This window comes from Chiloscyllium plagiosum, unplaced genomic scaffold (assembly GCF_037043375.1).
Source record: "Chiloscyllium plagiosum isolate Xiang-an unplaced genomic scaffold, Cpla_swu_hap1 HiC_scaffold_9, whole genome shotgun sequence".
Lineage (NCBI taxonomy): Eukaryota > Metazoa > Chordata > Chondrichthyes > Orectolobiformes > Hemiscylliidae > Chiloscyllium > Chiloscyllium plagiosum.
In genome coordinates this window covers 116894412-116915948 of record NW_028270147.1, presented here as the reverse complement: position 1 = coordinate 116915948, position 21537 = coordinate 116894412, and the positions used below count along the sequence as shown (strand labels likewise).

The window sequence follows — 21537 nt, the reverse complement described above, 5'->3', positions numbered from 1 at the left end:
GTCTGTAACTTCAGTCATGTTGCACCTGTCTAAATTGGAGAAAGAATGTCACCAGCTTTTCAGAAAAAATTGCACACCACTGAAGTATACAACAAAGAAAAGTCAACTCCAACAGGTTTGCCTGTTTCTGACTCTCCAGCTGTGTCCCTTTGCCACTCCAGCCTCTCATTTGCTCTCCTCAGCTGGTCCACACCCTTTATATCTCAGCAGCATGTTCCAGCGTCGAGTAAACCCAGCATTTATTCATCACAAACCTGTCTCTGTAAAGTTACATGCCTCCTGCCTCATCATCCACAACTCTCACCCAGAGACTTGACCATTCCATCCTCTTCTGGTCAGATTTCTGAATACTCGATGAATGTGAGCACTTCCAAACGTCTGGAAAGAGCGCTTATCTGAAAATTATCAGACTGGCCTTAATTGAACTTTGTCTCCCAATTTTTCAACATCTCCAATCTAACTTTCACAGTTAAGAAAGTCCTTCATGATGAATCCCTGTCTCTCTTTGTAACTTTTAGTCTAACATCATCCTTCGATGTCTTGTGGTCATAATTTCTCTGACTGTTGCATCCCTTCCAGAGTTAACGTAAATAATGGCCATGTATAGTAGCCCAATTGCAGAATTCATTTCCAAAGCCCATTCCTCTCCTGTCCTTCAAATGCACATCTTTTGCAAGCTTTTAGTCTCCAGCTTCTCATTTTGGCTTTTTCCTCAATATGGTTCTAACCATGCTCACCGTTACTGACTGCCCAGATAGTCCTGCTGTGTGATCGGCCGGTATGTACGGTGATACTGTAGGTCTGAGGAGTTGATGTGTTTGGTGACACTGTGGCCCCCAAGTGGTCAATGTGTCCATTGCACGAGGCTTTGTCAGTGGTACAGCAGGTTTGATTAAAGTTGTTGAACAGGTTGTGAGAAGTGTCACCAAGAGTTATGCAGGTTTGCATATATCTCTTTTCCGCTAATGTTAGTGTCCAAGTTGAATTTGATTGTAAGGAGACCTGTTAACATCCATTGGGTGGATCTTCAACAGAAACTACGTCAGACCAGAGTGATATTGAAATCAGGATCCATGCACTGAAGGACGAACTTAAGAAGCGCAAGTCCATTGTGGACAAGCTGAAGAAAGAGCAGGAGGAAAGTCAACAGGAGTGGTTGAAAGCACAGGAGGCCAGCCTCATCAAACAGCTAGAGGTGAGATTGAACCCTCCACTGCCCTGCAGGTTTCAGCTGGGGATGGTTAGAACATGTGACCTTGCAGAGGTTGAGTTCAGAGCATTTCACATGTTGCATACTGCGTTCTCAAAACCAAATCAGCATCCATTTCCTTGAACTAAAAATTGTTGGGGGCTGTTGACTTTTATTCTTGCCATCTAAGGAAAAGTGGTTGAGCAAGGTTGCTTTTTCTGTTTGATTTTTTTCTCTGCCATTAATAAGAGTTTTTATATTCTTCCAAGCATTCATTCAAACCTTTTATCCCAAATTCCTCTTCATATCTTCATCTCATCCGACTTTCAAGAGCTTCCTTTTTCCAATGGTGTCTTGGGTATTCTGTCCTTATACTTCTTCCTGAGCAATGTCCCAGTATTCTTTATTAAAACAGCTTTGGGGCCTATTACTTGTTAAGTGCTGCATAAATAGGTTGTTGTAATGTTGAATGGTGTGTTCAGTGGCTTGAGAGGAATAAACAAACTTGTTTTGATCACATTCAACCAACTGGGCTTTTTGGTCTCCCTGTTAATCTTTCTAAATTTTGTGGTTAACTGGTTTTACAGATTGCGAAAATTAGATTTGTTCATTCAAAAAAGATTTTGTCTTATGCAGTTACCAAAGTAGTGTCATGAGTACTTCTTATCATCCCAATGTTTGATTTCACCTTCTCTCCATGTTTCTTTCAGTTCTATGATGAGTTTATTGCAAAGGCCCAAGCTGAACTCAGTGGAGATCTTGATGTTGGCAGCTCAAACTCCACCAAACCACAAAATAAAACTCGTGCGCCACTGAAACTGAGAAGGCAAAGGTTAAACCGTGCTCTCTGCAGAGGTACTTTCAGAAATGGATGTTAATTGCGTAACCTTATGAAGGGATGCCTCTTGTATTTCTCTTTTATACCCTAGAGGAACCCCTTTTGTCCAAATTAGTTGTGATTAAATTGTTCTTTTGTTAAGGAGACCAATACATTTTGCAGTGACTTTACATCAGAGAAATGTGCCTTTTGGCACAACAGATTTGTGCAGTTATTTCGTCTCCATGCAAGTCTACTCCCACTTTGTTTCATCCCATCAGTGCGTTCTTCTGTATGTTTCCCCCTGAGGTACTTATCCAATTTCCCCCGAAACATATTCATGCTATTGAACTTCAGCATTCCCAGTACTAGTTGTCATGTTGTTCCATGTTGTCCCCTTTCCAAGGAAGAAAGTTTTGTTTTGAATTTCTGATTCGATTCATTAATGTTAACTTCCTGTCCAGGTCAGCCTCACAAGTGAAGACATTCTCCCTCCATTCAGTTTGGGCTGCTTCATTTTTAAAGTTCTCTATCAAATTTTATTTTTTAAGTTCTCTATCCGGTCACTAGCTTATACAGTTAATGGTTAGGCCCTGGGTGTGTTGCTGAACAAAGAGACCTTGGGATGCAGGTGCATTGTTCCTTGAAAGTGGAGTTGCAGGTAGAAAGAGTGGTGAAGGAGACATTTGGCATGCTTGCCTTCATTGGTCAGAACATTGACTGTCGGGCTTGAGGCATTACGTTGCAGCTGTACAGGACATTGGTGAGGCCATTTCTAGAATACTGCACACAGTTCTGATCGCCTTTCTACAGGAAGGATGTTAAACTTGAGAGTGTGCAGAAAGGATTTACAAGGATGATTGGAGGCTGAAGGATTTTTGTAGAGGGGGTTGGATAGGGTGAATAGCCGAGATCTTTTACCCAGGTTTTGGGAGTCCAAAACTAGAGGGCATAGGTTTAAGGTGAGAGGGGAAGATCTAAAAAGGACCTGAGGGTTAACATTTTCAGGCTGAGCATGCTGCATACATGGAATGAGCTGCCAGAGTGGTAGAGAGGGGTACAATTACAACTTTTAACTTATAAAAGGCTTGGAGTTGGATATATGAATAGGAAGGGTTGAGAAGGATATGGGCTAAATGCTGGCAATTTGGGATATTAGAGAAGAACTGAGAAGATCCAGTTTACTAATCAAGGATTAAAGTTCAAATTGGATGTTGAATCCTCACCCAGATCACCTTTCAAGGATCTTGAGGAGGAACAGAAGACTGTCATCCAATTGGAGACATCTGAAAGAGATGACAGTGTTGATGATAAAGAGGAAGTACTATCTCAAGATCCTTGTCCTCGACCTGTAAGTATTAATTTTGAGCCAGTTTTGGGATGGATTTTAATTTTAAGAATTGGAGATGTGTTATTTGTCTTGAAGCATTGATGTGATTGTTTGATGAATAATCCCAGAGCATATTAAATTCCCACATTTTAACATAAATGTCGGATTGTGATTGTTTCCGTCACAAATGTCAAAATACAACTCCACTTTATTTGGGCACATTTTGCATGTCAACATTTTCAGAAATTACCCTGAGTGTTCCCCTTTCCCAAGGACACTTTCCCAAAAGACTGTTGTGAGGAATATCTTGATAAATTGTTAATATATTTGTGGGTGATAAAATCAAGCTGTGGGGGATATTCTTAAAATTTCTGGTGTCTCAGTATTTTCTACCTTGCCCATCAATTCTCAAAATAAGTGTAAGTACGCCTGATTATTTCTCAAGGATTTAGTGGCTATTTCCACTGTGTAATTACTGAGGAAGGACATACTGGCACTGGAACGTGTCCAGCGGAGATTCACACGGATGATCCCTGGAATGACAGGTCTAACATATGAGGAACGGCTGAGGATACTGGGATTGTATTCGTTGGAGTTTAGAAGATTAAGGGGAGACTTAATAGAGACATACAAAATAATACATGGCTTGGAAAAGGTGGATGCTAGGAAATTGTTTCAGTTAAACGAGGAGACTAGGACCCGTGGACACAGCCTTAGAATTAGAGGGGGTCATTTCAGAACAGAAATGCGGAGACATTTCTTCAGCCAGAGAGTGGTGGACCTGTGGAATTCATTGCCACGGAGTACAGTGGAAGCCGGGACGCGAAATGTCTTCAAGGCCGAGATTGATAGATTCTTGTTGTCTAGAGGAGTTAAGGGCTACGGGGAGAACGCTGGTAAATGGAGCTGAAATGCGCATCAGCCATGATTGAATGGCGGAGTGGACTCAATGGGCTGAATGGCCTTACTTCCACTCCTATGTCTTATGGTCTTATGGAGTTTAGAACTGAAGGATTGCTATTGAAATTCAAACCTTTTCCTCCGCACTTTTCTGTCCTTCCCTAAAAGGGAGGCAGTGTTTTTAAAGAGGATCTTTTAAACTAAGTTTTGAATCGTCTCTGGCTTTTTCAGTTCGCACGCAATTTTTCCAGCGTAGTGTTCTGAAGCAAAGTCCTGAGACTGAATGATCATCTGATTAGAAGAACAGAAGGGTTTATGGTTTGCACATATTAACATTGATTGGACAAGCAGCTCTTTCATAAAAGTGCTTGACAAGTTCTCATTCTGTCCATTCCTTTCTGAGCATTCAATATCGGAAATCACTGAAATAGGTGCTTGGGTCAGTTTGATTTGACACAGCAACATCCTGACTAAACTGACACGTGCTCTTCTGATTTGTCAATATTTGTGTTTCCCTGTAAAGTGCAGGAATAAAAAGGGGTGCAGCAGTCAACTGAAAGTGATCTGATTTTGGAAAGCTGAAGCTCAGAACGTTCAGTTTGAAATCATTCATTCCCCGAAGTACACAACAGTTAGAAGATAAAGAGATTCTCCATACTTATACTGTCAACCAGGAAAGATTTGAACAGTCCATATCAGTTTCCTAAAATGGCCATTACTTTCTCTATGGTTACTTGTAACAAGCCATATGTTTTAGATTGCATAGTTTGAAGAATATTCACTGTTTTCATCACAATGTATCTGATCCTGAACTGTCCAAAAGTATTCTTTTCAGTTCAATAACTGTATTCTTCTCATCCTCCACACTCCATGATAGTCCATGATATCTCCCTTTGTGAGCCGAATGGAATATTGATTCCACCTATAGAATAAGTGTGACGTGTTCTTTTCATACTAAGTTTATATTTCAAGCTCAGGAAAACAACTTGTGATACTTTGAAATTGTGTAAAGATGATTATTTTCACCACCTTGATTAAGGCCAAAAACTTTTAAAATTTAAAAAGGAGTATAAAGCATTTGTTCTGACTCCATCAAGTAAATTTTGTATTGAGTTTGAGTACTCAGTCTAATAAAATATACTGTTTAATGTTCTGGATCTCACTCCATGTGGAAACCTTGACTTTCATTACATGGCTGAGAATAAATGGGAAATGAATTCCAGCCTGTGTCTGACACTTCAGACGTACTCTGAGATATAAAAAGATGATTCTCGTTTGTTTGTCTCCCATTTTCATGCTTCGATTTCACAGTTTATTATAACCATGTATTGTTCATTAATGTTTTGAAATGAATTCCATCATTTTTGTTCCTGACCTTCAGTATCTAGATTGACCAACAGTTTGTGTACTTTGCAACAGGGCAGCCCAGTGCAGGAGCCCCAGTCCCTAAAAGATGTGCCCCGAAACATCCAAGGGGAAAATAACTTTGATTTCGCTCAAGATGCTGTAGAGATTGAGACATTGGTTCATGCAGCAGCTGAGGAGCTGTGCAAATGGCAGGAACTTGGCCATGATCTGGGGGATTTGCAAATACCCCCAGACTTTGGGAATTATAAATGGAAGAATGACGAGAGTGTGAGCAGAAGAGCTTATTGTGAGGTGAGACCCAGATTTTGCATTTGAAAACAAAATTATTTTTTCTTAGTTAAGCAAGAAAGGTATGGGTGAAGAGTGCTCCACAGCAGCTCTGATTGATGATATGTATAACAGAGCATGTTAAAAACATTATCTCGATCCTGATGACTGCATTGAATTCAATTTACCATTTTGCCCCTTCCCCAAAAATCCAAAGCCCCTTTCTCCTCCACTGTTTGTACTCTCCCATTATTAATTTATCATCCTCATCATCATCAAACTGTTATGCGTTAAATCCCATCTGTCATAACTTTGCCCAGTCTGAGAATCTCCAGATTCTGTTTCTATTTACATAATATATGGTGTCCCTTCCAGCCACTCAGTATTTTTTTCAAACTTTTCTCCATCGTTTCTGACTTTCTATTGCTGTTTCCATTGGTTGATAATACAATATTTGATTATTATTCACCTGAATAATTGGAGCCATGATAGCTTGCTTTCTATTTACAGCATGTCCCACAGATGTCATTCATTTTGTTTCAAAGATTTGCCTCCTTTTATGTTGTGGTGCCTTCCTCAGTATTGTGCAGGAAATCTTGTCTAATACATCTGCACCTACCCTTGGTAGTTCTGCAATCCTTTTAAACCTCTTCTCTAATCTCTCTTTTGCCTTGTCTCCTGCAAGCAATGAACTTCGAAATGTAGCCTTGGTTCAAATCGTGGAGCAAACAGTTGTTATTTTATATATTTTGAACAGGATTCCCTTTTGTTTTCACTGTAATGATCTCATAAGCTTTTTGTTGAGTGGAGAGGACGCATCTAATATAATCTTTTCTCTGTTAGTCTTTTACTTCTTCCAGCTTGTCCTTAATGTTACAAGAGAAATTTTTGTTGACATCTTTTCTGACGATCTCCGTGCTAGCCCAGCCCTGTGGATGAAGCCAAGCCGAATTAGCTCTTCATTCTTCAAACGAGTGAGGAACCCACAGAATTTAAATGAAGTAAAGGTAATAACTCCACGTAATCCTTTTTTCCTACTTGTCAGTAATAATGTTGCAAACGTGATGCTGGTTGGAGTTAAAATATGTAGATTAAGTAAGTGAGTGACTCATGTTGTAAACAGTGGCCATTATCTTGACTTGGAAATCTGTCACTGCATCTTGGAAGTTCCTCCCGAATGAGATTGTGGGTCTACCTCAGCACCATCTTGTCAAGGACAAGTAGGAAGGGGCAATAAGTGCTGGCCAGCCAGTGACGCCCACATTTCATGAATGAATAAAAAAAATTCCTCCTATGCCCATTGAGTACCAAGGAACCCCATTTTAACTCTAAACTCCTCAATGAACATTTTTTTAAATGACTCACAGGGTCTGGGCATCGCCGGCTGGACAGCATTTATTCACCAATCCTAGTTGCTTTTGAGAAACTGGTGAGCTATCTTTTGTAACCACTGCAGTCCATGCGCTGTAGGTAGACCCATAATGCCCTTCGGGAGGGAATTCCTGGAATTTGATACAGCAATCCTGAAGAAACAATGATATTTTTCGAAGTCAGAATGATGGGTGGCTTGGAGGGGAACTTGCAGGTGGCAGTCTGCTGCTCTTGTCCTTCTTGATCTAAATGGTCACAGATTTGGGAGGATCTGGCTGAAGATCTCTGAATTTCAGCAATGCGTCTTGTAGATTGTACACACTGCTGCTACTGAGTGGAGGGTGTTGGAGGGCATGGCTGCTTGTGGATGTGGTACCAATCAAGTGGGCTGCTTTGTCTTGGATGTAGTGAGCTTTTTGTGTGTTACTGGAGCTGCACTCCTCCAGGCAAGTTGGGCAGATTCCATCAGACCCCTGACTTGTACTCGGTGGATTTGCTATGGGGAATCAGGAGGTGAGTTATACACCACAGTATTCCAATCTCTGACCTGCCCTTGTAGCCCACAGTGTTTATATAATGGGTCCAGATGAGTTTCTGGTCCATGGTAACCCCGATGATGTTCATTATGGAAGATTCAGTAATGGTAACACCATTGAATGTCAAGGGCCATTGGTTAAATTGTCTCTTAGAGTTGTCGAGATGAACAGCTCAGAAACAGACCCTTCGGTTCTACTTGTCCATACAGACCAGTTATCCGAGATAAAATCTAGTCCCATTTGCCAGCATTTGGTCCATTTCCCTCTTAAACCCTTCCTATTCATATACGCAGCCAGAGCCTTTTAAATATCGTCATTATGCCAGCCGCCTCCACTTCCGCTGGCAGCTCATTCCATGTACACACCGCCCTCTGCATGAATCAGTTACCTGTTACATACCTTTTAAAGGTTTCCCCTCTCACCTCTGCCCTCTAGTTTTGGATTTGCCTTCACCAGGGAAAAGACTTGTCTATTTACCCTATCCATACCACATTTTATAAATCTTTTCACAATTGCCTCTCAGCCTCTGATGCTCCAGGGAAAGTAACCCCAACCAATTCATCTTCTTCCTATACCAGAAACCCCCCACCCTGGCAACACCCTTGTAAATCTTTGCATAACCCTTTCAAGATTCACAACATCTTTCCAAGAGCAGGGAGTCCAGAATTGCTCAGAGTATTCTAAAAGAGGCCTAATCAGTGTCCGATTCACCCCCAACATAACCTCCCAACTCCTATACTCAATGCTCTGACCAATAAAGTCAAACATACCAAACACCACCTTCACAATCCTGCTTACTTGTCACTCCACTTTCAAGGAACTATGAACCTGCACTCCAAGGTCTCTTTGCTCAGCAACACTCCTCAGTGCTTTCCCATCAAGTGTATAAGTCCTGACCTGATTTGCCTTTCCAAAATGTAGCACCTCACATTTATCTGAATTAAACTTCATCTGCCACTCCTCAGCCCATCTGTTCGAGATCCTGTTGTATTCTGAACCTTCATCACTGTCCACTGCACCTCTAATTTTGGTGTCATTTGCAAACTTACTAACCATGCTATGTTCCATGTTCACATCCAAATCATTTATGTAAATGGCGAAAAGCAGTGAACCCAGCACCGATCCTTATGGGCCACCACTGGTCACAGGCCTCCTACTGGAGATGGTCATTAATTTGCAGTTTTGATGCACAAATTACTTGCCTCTTACCAGTCCAAATCTGCATATCGTCTAGATCTTGTTGCCTTTGAACATAACTCCTCAGATACTGAAGCAGTCTATGAATGGTATTGAAAATTGTGCAACCATCCGCACTTCTGACCTTATGATGGAAGTAAGGTCAGGAACTGAGGAGCCCCATTTTACTCTGATCTCCCCAGTGATCCTCGAGGAACCTCATTTTACTCCCAACTGGAGACACAATGTAATAGCTCTGAGTGTTAGCCATGGCTCAGTGGCACTCTTCCTCAGTCAGCAGAGGGGATTAACGCTGAAGTGAAATCCTGGATGACAGTCCTGGTGCAGTACTGAAGTATTGTTTTCAAAGTGAGGCCCCATTTCCCCCCTTGGGTGAGTTTTTTAAAAGAGTTTTGGTGTGACATTGAAGAGGAGTGGAGTTCTCCCTCATGGTGCTGGTCAGTCTACTGCATGAGTCAGTCTGGCTCAAGGTTTACTGAACCATTTCTCTGATTTGTGGGAACTTGCTGTGTGAAAGTTTGTTGCAGCTTTTGACTATATTATAATTAGTGGCTATATTTCAAAGGCTGAGAACAACATGGTACAAGTGTGAAAAGTTATATATATTGCAAGTTTTTTGGCAATTTGAGGTTCAAGTGGATGACTTGAGCATTGGTTACAAAGTATTGTCCAGCACGAAGACCAAGTTCTTTACTATTGCAACAATGCAACTTCTATTTTACTGTGGCACTGACATTGAAGTGTACACTGGATGACTCCTTCCAGTAACTCAGACTTGAAACACTGCAATGTGAACTTTTTACCACGATCTAAAGTCAACATCAAGCCGCTCATTGTCTAGCCTGACTTCCCTTTGAGCACAGTTTGTGAAGTGTTGCACTTTGCCAGGGACTGAGAATGGGCATGTGTAAATCAGCTTTTCATTCACAGAGTAAATTTGGGACTGTTCATTTCCTTTGCTTTGTCTTTATAACTCAACTGTAATGTGTCTTCAGTCTGAACTGTACTATTTCCCACACCAACATTTCTGGGCATGTTACTTGCCTTTGTTAGCCGAGAAACCTATCAAAATCTTCCTGCCTGGAGCTATGTGAGGCAGTGGTCAGTGGTTAGATCATATAGCTTTGATGAACTCATCTGTTAAACTGAGAGCGATTTGACCTTCCTGAAATGCTGGGATCACTGAAGGAATCCACGTCAGCCCCAATATTTATTGTGAGACCTCCCACAGCGCTGATCTTCAGTTGTCTGCCTACAGTCTATTAAAGGAGAAAGTGAGGACTGCAGATGCTGGAGATCAGAGCTGAAAATGTGTTGCTGGAAAAGCGCAGCAGGTCAGGCAGCATCCAAGGAACAGGAGAATCGACGTTTCCTGAAGAAGGGCTTGTGCCCGAAACTTCGATTCTCCTGTTCCTTGGATGCTGCCTGACCTGCTGCGCTTTTCCAGCAACACATTTTCAGCTACAGTCTATTAAAGGCAGAATATTTTTGGAATTTGACAGAGCAGAGGCCAGCACTTGTTGGCAAAGTGCTGAACCACGTAATGCAGTGAATTGATAAGTGAATAATTACTCATTTCTCAGTCTCGGTCTTAGGCAAGGGAAAATGTCAAACCTTCTCATAATCTGGGAGTATTGCATGCTACCTTAAAGTTGTTTTGTATATGCTTTTGGATCTCACTGATGTTATTCACTTCAATTATAATTACGTTTTAAAGCATTTAGTGATTTTTGTTTAATGGAACATGCTTTGAGTTTCATCCAATTTTACATCATTCAGAATGGGAGAAGAATCAGAAGGCCCAAGCATCAAATTCTTCATTGAGCAGTTTACGGGAAGGATAATGGATTGGAGGTTGTTTGTCTGTGTATTTAGGGTGTGTGCATTAGTTGCCATTTCTCCTGTGCTTCTATCCCCAGATCTTCATTTCTAATGAAGTTATGAAGTTGTTTGGTTTCAACCAGGAGCAGTATCAGAAGACAGGCTGGCAGAAGATGAAGACATTTGGCAGGAGAAAACGTGATCGGGTGGACAATATTTTGGTAAGTGCTTCAGTTTAGCAACTGTTCAGTATTATATTGTACCATTACATCACGACTATGAACACTGCATCCTACATCTGAATTTTCTATTATTTCAAATGGCAAGTGCTTTATCTGTTTTTGGCTTACCTGTCTGGCTCTCCTGCATACATCCAGAAAATGCTTCAACTTTCTGATTGAATTGAAAACTTGAGTCCTCACTGGAGTAGTTTGCTGAAAATCAAGTCCCTGCTATTCCTTAGTTGCCAGAAAACTTATTTAAAAATTCAGAAGTACATTTATTTCAGTGCAGTTGGCAAAGTAGTGTCATGTGTACTTCTTTAAATCCCAATGTTTGATTTCACTTTCTCTCCATGTTTCTTTCAGTCCTATGATGAGTTTATGACGAAGACCCAAGCTGAACCCAGTAAAGATCTTGATGTTGGCAGCTCAAGCTCAACCAAACCGCAAATTCAAACTCTGTACTCCACTGATACTGAGAAGCTGAAGATTAAACCGTGCTCTCTGCAGAGGTGCTTTCACTAATGGATGTTAATTATGTAACCTTATGAAGGGATGTCTCTTGTATTTCTCTTTCATACTCCAGTGGGACCCCTTTTGTCCAAATTAGTTGGTGATTAAATGGTTCTTGAGTGAAGGAGACCAGAACTTTTCCAGAAGATTTACAGCAGGGAAACGTGCCTTTTGGCCCAACAGGCTATTGCGGTTATTTAGTCTCCATGCGACTCTACTCCCACTTTGTCTCATCCCATCAGTGCATCCTTCTGTATATTTCTCCCTGAGGTACTTATCTAATTTCCCCTTAAACATATTCGTGCCATTCAACTGAAGCATTCCTGGCATAAGCAAGTTCCATGTTGTCACTCTTCTCAGGGAAGAATATCTTGTTTTGAATTTCTGATTCGATTCGTTAATGTGAACTTCCTGTTTAGGTCAGCCTCACAAGTGAAAACATTTTTCCCTCCATGCAGCTCAAGCACCTTCAGCGAGGACCAGAGGCCTGACAGGAAGTTAACTTTAAAATATACAAACTTACCTCGGGGGATCAGTGTTCTTCATTTTATGGGCGGCAGTTGGAGTGGGAGGAGCGACAATGAAGACCAGAGACCCGATGGGATGATAACTTTAAAATATAAAAACTTAGCTTGGCGGAGCGAACACTGAGCAGGAACGAACGTGAGACTGCTTGATAAGTGAGGCTTTTGAAGGAGCAGCGGAGCGACAGGCCACAGCGAGGCACAGAGGACTGTTGGGTATATATTTGGGCAGCAGCTGAATCCTGATGTACTACACGTGTCGTGTCTCCCCCCCGCCCTCTCCTCTCACCAAAGAAAAGGACTCTCATGTGTTGCTAAGGTAAGGCAATTGATAGTTCTTGTGTATCGTGTGATTGATTAAAAGTTCATTATTAGTTGGTTAGTTGAATAATATTTAACTTATAATTTTGTATAAATTAATTAAATAAGTAGAGTTGGCTCGACAGGTGATGTGCTGTAGCTGTATGTTGTAGGAGCTGGCTGATCCCATTGTGAAGGGCAGTGACCACATCTGCAGCAAGTGTTGGTTGCTCAAAGAACTCTGGATCAGAATTGATGATCTGGAATCTGAGCTTCAAACACTGCGGCACATCCGGGAGGGGGAGAGTTACCTGGACGCAGTGGTTCAGGAGGCAGTCACACCCGGTAGATTAAGTAATTCAAATTCAGTTAGTGATCAGGAGCAACAGGGTGTGACTGTAAGTGAGGGGGATTCTGAGTTCAGGAATGGAAGAGCCTCAGCCCTTGACTTTGTCCAACAGATGTGTGATTTTTGCTCCCTGTATGGATGAGGAAAAGGGCTGTGGACAGGATGAGCCAGCTGACCATGACACCATGGTTCAGAAGGCCACTCAAGAGCGGGAGCAAAAAGACAAATAGTTGTTACAGGGGATTCTATAATTAGGGGGACAGATAGTATCCTTTACGAGCCGGATTGGGAGTCCCACATGGTGTGTAGCTGGACCGGTGCCAGGATGCTGGACATCTCCAACCGGCTTGAAAGGATATTGGAGCATGAGGGAGAAGATCCAGTTGTTGTGATCCATGTTGGCACTAACAGCATAGACAAGGCTAGGCAGGTGGGCCTGTGTGGGGAGTATCAAGCACCAGGAAGGAAATTGAAGAACAGGTCCTCGAGGGTCATAATCTCTGGATTACTGCCCGATCCACATGCTAATTGTCAAAGGGATAAGCAAGTTAGGGAAGTAAACACGTGGCTAGGAGATTGGTGTGGGAACGAGGGATTCCATTTCATGGGACATTGGCATCAGTTTTGGAACAGGGGCGATCTGTACCGATGAGACAGTCTCCACCTGAACCGATCTGGAACCAGTGTTCTGGTGAAAAGGATAAATAGGGTGGTCACTCGGACTTTAAACTTATGAGTCTGGGGGAAGGGAAAGGGAAAGCAACGGAGTATGGAGCCAAGTAGAACGATAAGCAACAGGTTAGCATGTGTGCAGGGTTTCAGTTCAAGGCAGACCAGGAATGAAGCAAAAACGAAGGATAACTTTGGGCATATTACTAGAGATGTTGGAAATCATGAGGATAAGAAAATTAGCATTAAGGCACTTTACCTGAATGCTCATAGTATTTGTAACAAAGTAGATGAATTAATAGCACAAATCATCATGAATGATGATGATGTGGTCGGCATCACAGAGACGTGGTTGCAGGGGGTTTAGGACTGGCAGTTAAACATCCAAGGATTTACAACTTATCGAAAAGAGAGGGAGGTGGGCAGAAGGTGCAGGGTTGCCTTATTAGTTCAGAATGAAATTAAATCCATGGCACTGAATGACACAGGATCAGATGATGTGGAGTCGAAGAACCACAAAGGCAAAAAAACCAGAATGGGAGTTTCATACAGACCTCACAGCAGTGGTCAGGACCAAGGGCACAAGATGTACCAGGAAATAGATAGGGCATGTCAGAATGGCAAGGTCAAGGTGACCATGGGGTACTTGAATATGCAAATGACCTAGTTGAATAATGTTGCCGGTGGATCCAAACAAAGGGTATTCATGGAATGCTTACAGGATGTCTTTTTGGAACAGCTTATGATGGAGCCCTCGAGGAAGTAGGCTATTCTGGACTTAGTTTTATGTCATGAGCTAGACTTCACAAAAGATCTTAAAGTCAGGGAACACGTAGGAGGCAGCAATCATAATATGGTAGAGTTCAGGCTGCAGTTTGAAAGAGAGAAGGCAAAATCGGATATAATGGTGTTACAGTTAAATAAAGGTAATTACAGGGGCATGAGAGAGGAACTGACGAAAATCAACTGGAAGCAGAGCCTAGTGGGCAAGACAGGAGAGCAACAATGGCAGGAGTTTCTGGGTGTTTCCGGATGGGGGGAGGTGGATTTAGAGAGCCATGGCTGACAAAGGAAGTCAGGAAATGTATCAAAGGAAAAGAGATAGCCTATGAACTGGCCGGGAAGCCTGGGATATCAGAAGATTGGGAAGACTACAAAAACAAACAGAGGATAACAAAGAGAGAAATAAGGAAGGAGAGGATCAAATATGAAGGTAAGCTCACCAGTAATATTAGAAATGTTAGTGAAAGTTGCTTTCAATACATAAGAAACAGATGAGTGGCAAAAGTAGAAATTGAGCTGTTCCAAATTGATGCAGGAAGGCTAGAGATGGGAGTCAATAGCTGAAGAACTTAATAAGTACTTTGTGTCAGTCTTCACAGTGGAAGACATGAGTAATATCCCAACAATTAAGGAAAATCAGGGAGCAGAGTTGAGTATGGTTGCCATTACAAAAGAGAAAGTGCTAGAAAAGCTAAAAGGTAAAAAAATTGATAAATATCCTGGCCCGATGGGCCACATCCTAGAGTTCTGAGGGAAGTGGCTAAGGAAATAGAGAATTTTAATTCTACCCTGCCATCTCCACTTTACAAAAAGGTAATTTGTACAGGTGCAAAACAGAATGGATTGCCTGCCGAATATATTAAGAAGTTGGATGCAATAAAAACAAATAATTACAATGAAACCACCCCATTTACAATCCAAATTAAAATGATATTGCATCACCTACAAAATGATACATCGGAATGAAAGATGTTTATTTTTAAAAAGTCATTGTCTGTGGCTACGATACAAATGTTTGAAACATGCTGAATCCTTAGGATTTTGTTGAATTGAGTTTTGATCTAAAATTGTGAAAAGTTTATAAATCTGACAATAAATGTCATTCAAACTGCTGCACGTAATTCAAATTAAAATGCCAACATTGTTATGCTAAATCAATAGAATTTAATTGCCTTTTTCGGCCATAACTCATCTGATGTCCAGTATTTGAAATGTGATATCTGTTTCTGCTTTTATTTTAAAATGCTGATCTTTGACAAATTCAGTCCTCAAGTTATAAATCTTTTTCTTAATTAGAAAAAGCCCAAGTAAGATTTATAGAGCATTGACCAAATGATCTGTATCCAAATGTTGACTCTCATTGGACTATATAGCAATTGACATCTTATCTGAGAAAATATTAACATTTTGTTGTCATTATTATCTCTTTTTTTTAGGATTTAGAAACCTCTTTTTAAAGATTGTCTGATTCCATAATGGCTTTGTTAAGTTTCCATTTATTAATTCTTTGACAAAGTTGTCATAGGCTTGCCTAGGATTTTATTGAGAGAATTGCCTGGAATGTGAGTGTATCCATACTGAAGTTTTACATGTATTAAACATTTTATTCACTTTGGTAAGAGTAACAAAAAGATGGGGTACTGGGCTAATGGTCGGATACTTGGTAGTGTGGATGAGCAGAGGGATCTTGGTGTCCATGTACACAGATCTTTGAAAGTTGCCACCCAGGTAAATAGTGCGGTGAAGAAGGCATATGGCGTACTGGCTTTTATTGGTAGAGGAATTGAGTTCCGGAGTCCTGAGGTCATGTGCAGTTGTATAAGACTCTGGTGCGGCCGCATCTGGAGTATTGTGTGCAATTTTGGTCGCCATACCACAGGAAGGATGTGGAGGCACTGGAATGGGTGCAGAGGAGGTTTACCAGGATGTTGCCTGGTATGGTAGGAAGATCGTATGAGGAAAGGCTGAGGCACTTGGGGTTGTTTTCATTGGAGAAAAGAAGGTTTGGGGTGACTTAATAGAGGTGTACACGATGATTAGGGGTTCAGATAGGGTTGACTCTGAGAACCTTTTTCCACGTATGGAGTCAGCTATTACGAGGGGGCATAGCTTTAAATTAAGGGGTGGTAGGTATAGGACAGATGTTAGGGGTAGGTTCTTTACTCAGCGAGTCATGAGTTCATGGAATGCTCTGCCAGTAGCAGTGGTGGACTCTCTCCCACTTTATGGACATTTAAGCGGGCATTGGATAGGCATATGGAGGATAGTGGACTAGTGTAGGTTAGGTGGGCTTGGATCGACGCAACATCGAGGGTCAAAGGGCCTGTACTGCGCTGTATTCTTCTATGTTCTATAAGGCGTTGGTTGTGATCTTTCAAAAATCAATAGAGTCAGGGAAAGTCCCAGATGATTGGAAAATTGCTGTTGTAACCCCCTTGTCCAAGAAGGATCAATCCAAAAGATGGAAACTTATAGGCCGATTAGCCTAACCTTGGTTGTCGATAAAATTCTCGAATATGTTGTTAAGGATGATGTTTCTAAATCCTTGGAAGTGCAGGGTCAGATTAGAACGAGTCCGCTTTGATTTAGTAAGGGGAGATCGTACCTGACAAACCTGTTCGAATTCTTTGAAGCCGTAACAAGTAGGTTAGACCAGGGAAACCCAGTGGATGTTATCCATCTCGACTTCCAAAAGGCCTTTGGTAAGGTGCATCATGGGAGGCTGCTGACTAAGGTGAGGGCCCATGGTGTTTGAGGTGAGCTATTGGCATGGATTGAGGATTGGCAGTCTGAAAGAAGGCAGAGAGTTGGGATAAAAGGTTCTTTTTCGGAATGGCAGCTGGTGACAATTGGTGTCCCGCAGGATTTAGTGTTAGGGCCACTTTATATATTAATGATCTGGATGAAGGGAGCTGGGGGCTTTCTGGTAAAGTTCACCGATGATAAGTAGTTAGGTGGACAGGCAGGATGTTCTGAGGAGGTGGGGAGGCTGCAGAAAGATTTAGACAGTTTTGGAGGGTGGTCCAGGAAATGGCTGATGAAATTCCACGTGAGCAAATGCAAGGCCTTGCACTTTGAAAAAAAGAATACAGGCATGGGCTATTTTCTAAACTGTGAGAAAATTCCTTAAGCCAAAGTACAAAGGGATCTGGGAGTGCTAGTCCAGGATTCTCTCAAGGTTGACTTATAGATTGAGTCCGTGGTTAAGAAAGCAAATGTAATGTTGTCATTTATCTCAAGAGGGTTGGAATATAGAAGCATTGATGTGCTTCTGAGACTTGATAAACTCTAGTTAGGCCCCATTTAGAATGCTGTGTCCAATTTTGTGCCCCACACCTCAGGAAGGACATACTGGCACTAGTGTGTGCCCAGCAGAGACTCACGGATGATCCCTGGAATGGTAGGCATAACATACGATGAACGGCTGAGGATCCTGGTATTGTATTCATTAGAGTTTAGAAGGTTGAGGGGAGATCTAATAGAAACTTACAAGATAACGCATGGCTTAGAAAGGGTGGAAGCTAGGAAGTTGTTACCGTTAGGCAGGGAAACTAGGGCCCGTGCGCACAGCCTTAGAATGAGAGGGCGTCAATTTCGAATGGAAATGAGATATTTCTTCAGCCAGAATTTATTGCCATGGAGCACAGTGGAGGCTGGGATGTTGGGTGCCTTCAAGGCAGAGATTAATAAATTTTTGATCCCACAAGGAATTAAGGGCTACCGAGAGAGTGCGGGTCAGTGGAGTTGAAATGCCCATCAGCCATGATTAAATGGTGGAGTGGACTCAATGGGCCAAATGGCCTTACTTCCACTCCTCTGTCTTATGGTCTTCATTTTTAAACTTCTCTATCAAATCTCATTTTCAAAGTTCTCTATCCAGTCACTAGTTTATACAGTTAATGGTCGGGCCCTAGGTGTGTTGCTGAACAAAGAGACCTCGGGATGCAGGTGCATAGTTCCTTGAAAGTGGAGTTGCAGGTAGAGAGGGTGGTGAAGAAGGTATTTGGCGTGCTTGCCTTCATTGGTCAGAACATTGACTGTAGTGGTTGAAGTGTTACGTTGCAGCTGTACAGAACGTTAGTGAGACCTCGTCTGGAATACTGCATACAGTTCTGATCACCTTTCTGTAGGAAGGATGTTAAATCTGAGAGAGTGCAGAAAAGATTTACAAGGATGTTGCCGAGACTGAGTTGCAGGGAGAGGCTGAATAGGCTGAAGTATTTTTCCCATGGAGCATTGGAGGCTGAAGGGTTTTTGTAGAGATTTATGAAATCATGAGGGGTATGGATAGGTTGAGTAGCCAAGATTTTTTTCCCAGAGTAGGGAAGTTGTAAACTAGAGAGCATTGGTTTAAGGTGAGAGGGAAAGATTTAAAAAGGGCCTGACGGATAACTTTTCAGGCAGAGGGACCTGCACACATGGAATGAGCTGCCAGAGTGGTGGAGAGGGGTACAATTACAACTTGTACCTTTTAAAAGGCATTGGGATGGGTACATGAATAGGAAGGGTTGAGAAGGATTGGGCCAAATGCTGGCAAACTGGGACTAGATCATGTTAGGATGTCTGGTTGGTGTGGATGAGCTGGGTCTGTTGTATAACTGACTCTATGACCCCATGCATTTTTGACGTCAATGCTGAATCAACCTTTTGAGATAAACTATTTCATGGTCAGAGCTATCTGGAGTTTAATGTCTTTTTTTTAAAAAATGCATTTGTAATGAAGTTGATCTGTTTACTCTGTATGTGAAAAAGAAAGAATGGATCATTATTTTTAAAGAGGAAATGATGGCTGAAGGTTGTACACTTGCTGCTGCAGAATATTATATGTTCATACAGAATATAATCAGTTCTACTGGGTGAGTTTTTGAGATGTGCCTTAAAGCAGTCTTCTGGGTGAAAGATTTCTACGAAGTATTGAGTATTGTTGGAATAGAGAACTGCCACACATACTGTGATCCGACCCCTATGCTGTCAGTTTTCAAACAATTAAATCACTGCTCATTCATATTCAATCCCCTTTTGTACATGAAATGTGACCTTTGTTTTGCTTCCCACTTCCCTATCTCTATCTACTGAGGGTCTGAATCCTGAATGCAGACTGAGGTAACCAGTTGTTGTCAGGAACAACCACTTCACACATGCTCTTACGAACTAAAATGGGAACAAAATGGCTTCTTAATGCAAATAATATGACAAAATGGCTTCTAGGCTGCAAATTGACAATTCTGCTAAAAGCTGCATAAAATGGCTTTTAACGCTGTTATAGTCCATAGTTGACAAATCACAGTCTGCCTCAACAGAGATTAGCAGACAATGCTTCCTTTACAGCATAGAAATAACAAGACTAGATGATACATTACTGGCCAATCTAACTGACCTTCAATTGCTGGTGCAAAGATTCGGTTAGTGAGATAAAAGTGGCTTAAGTGTTGGAAAATAAAGTTGGTTCCCAGGAAATATCATTGGATCAAGTTGCTGTCTGTTAAGATTATTTTGTAACTTGATTGGTAATTGTCTGAATTTACTACGTGACAATGGCCTGTACTTTTCTTCAAGAAAAGTATAAAAATATCTTTGTTTTAAGCCATGCGTGCAGCTCCTCTGAGGAACACGGAAGTGTGTGACCTCTGTGTTTCTGGGTCATCTGTGCCCAGCCATACGAAAAATAAAGAATGAAGTCTTAAAGAACCAGACAGAATGTGAGTGCTTATTGACCAATCATGGAACAGAACCCCCCGCCCCCATCCACTGGGGTCCAGATCCCATCTGGTGCTATGACTCGGACTCAGTACGGACAGATTATGGGAAGCGGTGTAAGTGCCTTGAGTCCTCCGCTATTGAGTGTAGAGGAATCGGCCAGCCAGATGTGAGTATTTTGTCCCTTTGGTTTCCCTCTCATTCATTAGTGGTTCACTTGACCCCTCGCTGCTTACCAGGGATCAGCTTTAGTAAGAATTAATTCAGGAAAGATTAAAGAGGAGGTGGGGACACCCACTAGCAGGTCAGGGACCTGTGGATCCAAAATAGAGTCCAGGACACTTTTTTTTTGGAAAAAAAAAGAGAGGAGTAGGGGGCTCAGATTCGGTCGGATTGGTGTTGTCTAAATTAATTCTGAAATTGTTCTGTGAAAGACGAAGCAAAGAAGTATCACGATATAACAAAACTGTCGGGTTTTAGAATGTCGAGAATGTTTAACAGAAATCATTAGTTTGTTGTTCAATGTTGGGTTGTTGATTAGTGAAAGTTTCAGAACGATCTGAAGCATGGCTGCTTTAATTCATTGCTAACACAAGAATGCAAATATACCTTACTGGCCAGTTCAAGGAATTCTGCATGTGATTGGGAGATCCCAAATGCTGTGTGCCAGCCCTGACGGGGTTGATTGGGACCAGGATACCCACTGGGGGCGTAACCTACCTCAGAGGCTCACCCAGCAATCTGATCAAAATCACCAGAGTCAAAAATCACACTGAGGCCCAAGTGCTCTCCTGTCCTGAGCATTTCAGCAGGAGGGAATGAATGAAGGGAAGAAGCTTTCTCGAAGTGTTTCACCAAGTATCAGTGTGGATGATGAAATCAGTGAGCGACTGGGTGAGAAATACTCTCCCAGCTGTGGTAGCGTACATTCAGAACAACTTGTAGACTTGAAATCACCAACTGAGAAGAGCAAAGTGATGCCAGCAATGAGGAACAGACTCCCATGCCGTCACACTGTCTCTGTCCGTGTCACACTCAAACAGCCATATTGCCTGAAACCAATGAGCTGCCTGAATTCCAAATTGGTGCAAGAAGTTTAGTTAGTAGCATCCAACCAGAGACACTTCGCTTCAAGGGCAGAACTAGCTTTGCCAATGGCTTTTGGGCTGGTGCGGGGCTGGATACGCCAGAAGGCCATAATAATGGGGCATGTGATGGAGGTTGAGCCAGAGCTTTCAAAAGAATTAGCAGAACTGCAGGCGGAAGAGTTTGGTCGAAGTAATACTCCTGGAGGGCAAGTAGACTTTAAGCTCTGTCCATTTAAAAACAACTTGAATGATCAAAATGCAAGTAATCAGTTTTCTGAACCAAGTAAGTTTGACTTGCTGCACGTTATTAATGAATCTAGCAAGGCAGTGGAAACTTTTGGAGATGACCAAAATTGAAAAGAGAGCTTGTCCAAGTCTGGTGAGGAGGAACGGTTGGCAAACTTGAGTGAGACCAGAATGAAGAAACATGAACTGGAATGATGTGTTCATAGAGAAGGCATCCAAGGCAGTACTGGAGACAGAAACCAAAATCAATACCAATGTGTCTGTGTGTTCTTCCAGTGCACAATGGGAGGGGTTTTCACTCAATATCCATGAGATCTCTTCAACTCCTCTGTTGGATTTACTGAACAGGGA

At 41.9% G+C, this 21537-nt stretch overlaps 1 pseudogene; it reads left to right on the top strand.

Moving 5' to 3' along the window:
* LOC148149271 (centrosome-associated protein 350-like) overlaps positions 1–21537 on the top strand; it is a 1440514-nt pseudogene that overhangs the window by 942398 nt on the left and 476579 nt on the right.